We start from the raw sequence: 6,190 nt of genomic DNA, 5'->3' as shown, positions 1-6,190 counted from the left end.
CCTTTAAATTTTTTTAATTAATTAATTTATTTAGAGACAGGGTTTCACTCTGTAGCCCAGGCTGAAATGCTGTGATGCAGTCTTGGTTCATTGCAACTTCTGCCTCCTGGGCCCAAGTGATCCTCCCATCTCAGCCTCCCAAGTAGCTAGGATTACAGGCATACACCACCAATGCCCAGCTAATTTTTACGTTTTTCATAGAGACGGTGGTCTCACCATGTCACTCAAGTTGGTCTCAAACTCCTGGGCTCAAGCAGTCTGCCTGCCTTGGCTTCCCAGTGCTGGCATTACAGGTGTTGAGCCACCATGCCTGGCTAAAAGGTATTTTTAAATGTTCTATGTACTGCTTATTTCACTTAGCACTGTATTAAAGATTATTTTATATCAATACAAATAGATATATGTATTCTTGTTGACAGTTGCATAATATTCCATTAAACTGATACACCATGGGCAGTTAACCAGATACCCATTTTACTCTTAGCCTACCTTTAGGGAACAATGTAGATGTTTTGTGGTTAAAGCCACTAAAACAGTGATTCTTAACCAGATGTGTGTTTCTGAATGTTCGTCTCACACTTCCAGTTGTTACTGATGCTGCCGGTCTAGGAACCACGTATCAAAACCATTTGGCCTCACACTAAGATAAACTCTACTTTGTCCAATTCTGTGCTCCTCTTAATACCATATACAGATGGGTTTTTGATTTGTCTGTGATAGAATGTGTCATCTAAGATACTACCTAGTGATCATAATGTTCATATTAACAGTATCAGGTTAACATTAGATTTGAGTGTCTTACACACTATTTAATACACCAATGATAAATGCCTTATACCATAAGAAGAAAACTAATCATGAATAAATGGGAGAAAAGAGATGATTCACATCACTACAGTTGATTCAACCTCCAACACCACCGTGAATATGCATAGGTTTGATCTTTTAGCTAGATTCCTGAGTAAGGCATCTATTTTAAAAGCACCACAGGTGATTCTGATGCTCTACCCAGTCGAGTGCTGCTACTAAAGCACAGGCTATCCTGCTACCTGATTTTCCCATCTGTAAAATGATTGAAATAGTACCTATTCCATGTAGGTAGGTATGAGAATTACATTAGAAATATAGGTGAAAGTTGAGTGCAGAGCCTGGCATGTGGTAAGTGCTCAGCAAGTGTATAATCATTAGTAAACTTGTTATTCTGCACCCAGGCCTCACCAGGGATAACATGGTTCTCTGCCTTTGAATGTAAGGTCCCCAGGGCAATCTCAGGCAAGCCTACAAACCCATCCTAACTCTAGGGGTTTTTTTTACCAACTGGATCTCTTTCCTGAGCTCCAAATCAGCTCATTCCTAGATAGCTCACCCTCCAGATTTAGGGACTTCAAACTCTGAGCCTTACCATCTGCCCCTCTCCAGACGTCCTCTGTGACATTCCGTCTTACAGAATTAGAGCCACCTGGTTCCCAGGTACCCAAGTCAGAAACCCAGGCATCATTTATTTTTAATAAACATTTTATTCCGGAATAAGAAAAGCTGCAAAGATAATACAGAGTGTCCTTATACCCCTTATTCGGTTTCTGTAATGTTAACATCTTGTATATACCATGGTATATTTGTCAAAACTGAGAAACAAATATTGGTTGGTATATTAGTATTACTAAGCTCCAGGCTTTATTCAGATTTTATCAGTTTTTCCATTAATTTTCTTCTTCTGTTCTAGGATATAATTCAAGATACAACATTGCATTTAACTGGGCATCATTTTTATGCCATTCTTTATCTCTTGTCTCTATGTGGTCACCAAGTTCTGGCATTTCTACATCCTAAATTTTTAATTTTTTGTTGTTTTTCAGAGACAGGGTCCAGCTCCCAGGCTGGAGTGCAGTGGCACGATCATAGCTTACTGCAGCCTTGAATTCCTGGGCTCAAGTGAACCTCTCACCTCAGCCTTTCAGCTAGCTGGGACTACAGGTGTGCACCACCCATGCCCAGCTAATTTTGTAAAAAATTTTTGTAGAGATGGAGTCTTGCTATGTTACCTAGGCTGGTCTCGAACTCCTGGCTTCAAGTGATTCTCCCACCTTGGTCTGCCAAAGCACCAGGATTATAGGTGTGAGTCACTGCACCTGGCCTAAGTCTCTTTAAATCTCCATCCCCATTATTCTGGTTCACCCCCTGTCATTTCTTAGACTATTTAACGGCCTCTTAACTTGACTCTACTTTTAATCTCTTCTTTCTTTGGGTCTTTCTCCATACTTTAAAAAATTAGTTTCACCATCCGTTCCTCACTGCCCTTAAAACTTTCTGGTGGTTTTCCATGGCTTAAGAGAATAAAGCCCAATTCTTTGGTTTGACTTGCTAGGCATTCCGTAATCCTCTCCTAACCTTACTCCCCATTTTCCTTTCTCTCTTTTACACCTCATAAAGTCTGTGTTCCAAATAAATTTACATGGCCTCAGTCATTCATTCGTGACTTTGCACTTATGTATACCTACTATAAGAAGGGTAAGCATTACTTTTTGGAACTTTTCTTATAGAGGGGTGTGTGTGTGGAGTCATGATGTAGTGTGTTCTGGTAACTTTTGCTTTCTTCTGCTGGATTTTAGTTTTTAAAATGCCAGCTTTGTCCTAAATCAATTTCCTGAAGTTTGAAAAACACTGGGAATGTACCCATTCTGTAACACTCCTGGCCAAACGCTGTTCAGAAAGGAGTTCTGATTATCTCCCATCTGCTTTCAGGTGATTAATACACAGAAAAACAAATTATTCCTTCCCCGGCTCAGGGTGGGAGTGGGGATAGGTTGGAGAAGAGAGCAGCTGTTTTGCCTCAGGGTAGGGAGGCTCAGAAGCTCAGCCTAACCAGAGAGTGGATGGGAAGGCAGGAACCTTTGAGAGATGGAAGAGGCCACTGAAATGGCCCAAGAGCTTCTTGGTGTTGCTAGCTGAGCAACCATGCTGGACCTGCCCTACCTGAAGCCCAGAGTCCTTTCACTTCTTCTCCCCTCGGCCTTTTGACCAGAGCAGCAGCAGTGCCCAAGCAAGAGAAAGAGGCGCATTCTTGGGTTCTCTCTAAGTGTCTGCTGCTGCTTGCTTACTCTAGTATGTGAATTATGAGTTAGTGTGTTTGGAAGGAGAAGCCTGCAACTTGCCGTCACTTACCTTCCTTCATGGGAGGGAACGTTTTTAAAGACTGCACTTTTCATGTTTTTTCTGGAACACTATGATCCTTAAAGTAGGAAAGCCTTTTCTTTAAACTCCAAATTGGAATGCTTACCAAGTCTAAACACTCTCCATTTAATTTGCAGCTACTTGCTTTGCAAAAAAAAGAAGCCATGTAAACAATATGTGTATATTTTATTTTTATTTTTTAATTTTTAATTATATTTTTATAGAGACAGGGTTTCACTATGTTGGACAGGATGGTCTTGAACTCCTTACCTCAAATGATCCATCTGCCTTGTCTCCCAAAGTGCTGAGATTACAGGCATGAGCCACTGTACCCAGCCCCCGTGTATACTTTAATCATCATCTACTTTTCCTTAGGGCTAAACCCAGTTAGAGGCTAAGACATGATTTATTTTGCTGTGGAATAAAGAAAAACAACTTAATGGGAAGAATCAAGTGCTGAGACCTCATTAGAAGCTTTTAATGCCACTTTGACAGTGTCCCTACCATACTGCTTCTACACTGTTAATGATCCTGACCATATGCTGGCTTAGCAGAGCCTCGGGGCACAAAGGGCTGGGAAGACCTGTTTCCCCTTGCTGGGGTCAGGCCTGTGAGCCCTTCTGTAGATGGCCATGTGATGCAGTGGGAATGAAGGGAGGGTCAGATCACACACAGATGCGTGAGTCCCACTCACTTGCTTAGTAACCTTGGGAAACTTGCTTTGATCTACCACTTTCTTGTTTCTAAAACAGGATTTGGTGAGGACTATATGGTCCTTTCCTTAGGAAAAGTTGTCTAGCCCCTGAAAAACTTTTGATAAACTAATTTCTTCTGGATATTTATAACCTTTTATTGATTTGTTACTATATTACAAGCAGTATATAGAAGTGCTGTATATCTTATTTAATCCTCTCAACTCCCATTGTCTAAGATAATTTTAGAGGTAGGATGTCTCTTGCCAGGCCCAAGGCATCAGTTAAAGCAGAGCATACTTCAGCCTTCCCCCACATTCCTTTCTGTTCCTTTCTGCAGAAAGGAGTAAGTAACCCAGATAGGGAAATTGGGGAAAGGCACTGAGCCTCTTTGTTAAAATGAGGAGAAGCAAATATTAGGTGTTAAAGCCATGCCAACCCCAAATGGAGACTTTCTTCTTGATGTATTCAGAGGGACTGATTGAAAGGGACTTGAAAAAGGCAGCACTTCCTCCCCGCATGATTCAGAATTCTTCAGTGCCACACGTGGATGCTGCCTCAAGGTATCGAGGACCACCTAACAACCTGCTGCGGGGTACATACCGGGGGACCCAAAGCTCAGGGGGGCACACCAAGTGAGTGGCAGGGCCAGGAATAGGACATGTCCAGGGTCCCCATGCATTTAGCACGAGGGACAGGCCCCCAGAGGAGGCCCCACTATGTCCGGAGAACTTTCACTGGACACATGGGTGAGTTGAGGCATTGCAGCTTCTTGGGAAAAGAAGTCACATCTTTGGACCCTTATCCTGAGAGATGATGCCTAGACCATATGTTTCTAGCACAACCTTCGCTTGCAAAGACATGGGGAACAGCAATCCAGGCAAACTACAGTGAATGCAATGGCCCTGAGACATAAAACAAAATGTTAGTTTGAGGAACAGAAAGGAAACTCGTGGCTAGAGCAGTCAGTGATGAAGAGAGTAGTTTAAGATGAGGCTGGAGAATCAGGCAGTCAGATCATTGTTGGACCTGAGTTTGAAGGTGTACCAGAGAAAATAGACCAGTTGAGAGACTACTGTAGTAGTCCAGAGCACGAGGGTGGTGGCAGAGAAGAAAGAAAATGCACTCAGAATCCATAGGTCTTTCTGAAGGATTGAGTATAGAGAAAGAACCAAATACGACCCCCCAGTTTCTGGCTTGAACAGTTGGGTAGAAGGTGGTGCCATCTATTGTGGTGGGACGGTCTGGAAGAGGTCACGATTTGAGTACTTGAGTCATGCACTCCATTTTGGACATGAATTTGAGATGCCTATTAGCCAAGCCAGCAGACATCAGGCAGACAGTTGTATATCCAAGTCTGGAGTTCAGGGAGCAGCCTGGGCTGAAGATAAACATTCAGGACTTGGCAGTATTTAGATATTGAAAGACATGGGATTGAATGATACCAACCTAAGGAGTCAATATGGAAAGAGAACAACTCAAGGAAAGCCAGCATTTAGAAGTCAAGTAGAGAAGTAGCCAGCTAGGAAGACAGAATTGGAACCAGTGAGGTCATAGGAAACCAGAAGTTAGGAGCCACAGAGAAAACCGTTGCAGAAAACAGCAAGTGGTCAGCCATATCCACTGACTGCTACTGTTAAATCCAGGAAAAACCAGCCTTGAGATTTGACATTGTGATGACCATGCTGAGTGGACTTCAGTAGATTGGTCGGAAAAAAAGCAGATTGAAGAGGAAATTGGAGGTGGAGAAATGGAGGCATAGGTGTAGCAATCGTTCAAGAACTTCAACTGCAAAGGAAATAAATAAATGGGGAAAGGATTTATGTTTGGTAAGATAAGAGATCCTAGAACATTTGTGCTCTGGGGAGTGATCCAGTAATGATTCTATAGAGAGGGAGAGACTGATGGTACAGGGAAAAAAAAATGCCTGAAGAGTGAAATCCTCAAGAAGATGAGTTGGATGAGCACTGGCCTGATAGACACACATACAGTCACCAGCGTTTCCAGTGACACATACACATTCATCACCAACAGGCACAGAAACAAATCCATACAGCTAAACTGACACCTGTACCCACCAGCCTACCAAGTCACTGTAATACACATACAGTGTTCACTTGACACACACACACATAGACACAGCAACTAACAGCTACACTGACATGCCAGATAGACCAACATCTGTACCTCCTCTCACAAAGAAGAGCCCCCAGTCCCCTCTCATTCCCTTAGGGGCCCCTTCCAAACCTACCCTCTGCCTAATTCCTAGGTCCTGCCTCTCCCCAGTGACACTGCCCTCTTAGGAGGCAAATCCAGGCCTGGGCTAA

This window comes from Callithrix jacchus, chromosome 7 (assembly GCF_049354715.1).
Source record: "Callithrix jacchus isolate 240 chromosome 7, calJac240_pri, whole genome shotgun sequence".
Classification (NCBI taxonomy): Eukaryota; Metazoa; Chordata; class Mammalia; order Primates; family Cebidae; genus Callithrix; species Callithrix jacchus.
The sequence above is the reverse complement of the archived record's forward strand: the minus strand, read 5'-3'. Positions refer to the sequence as shown.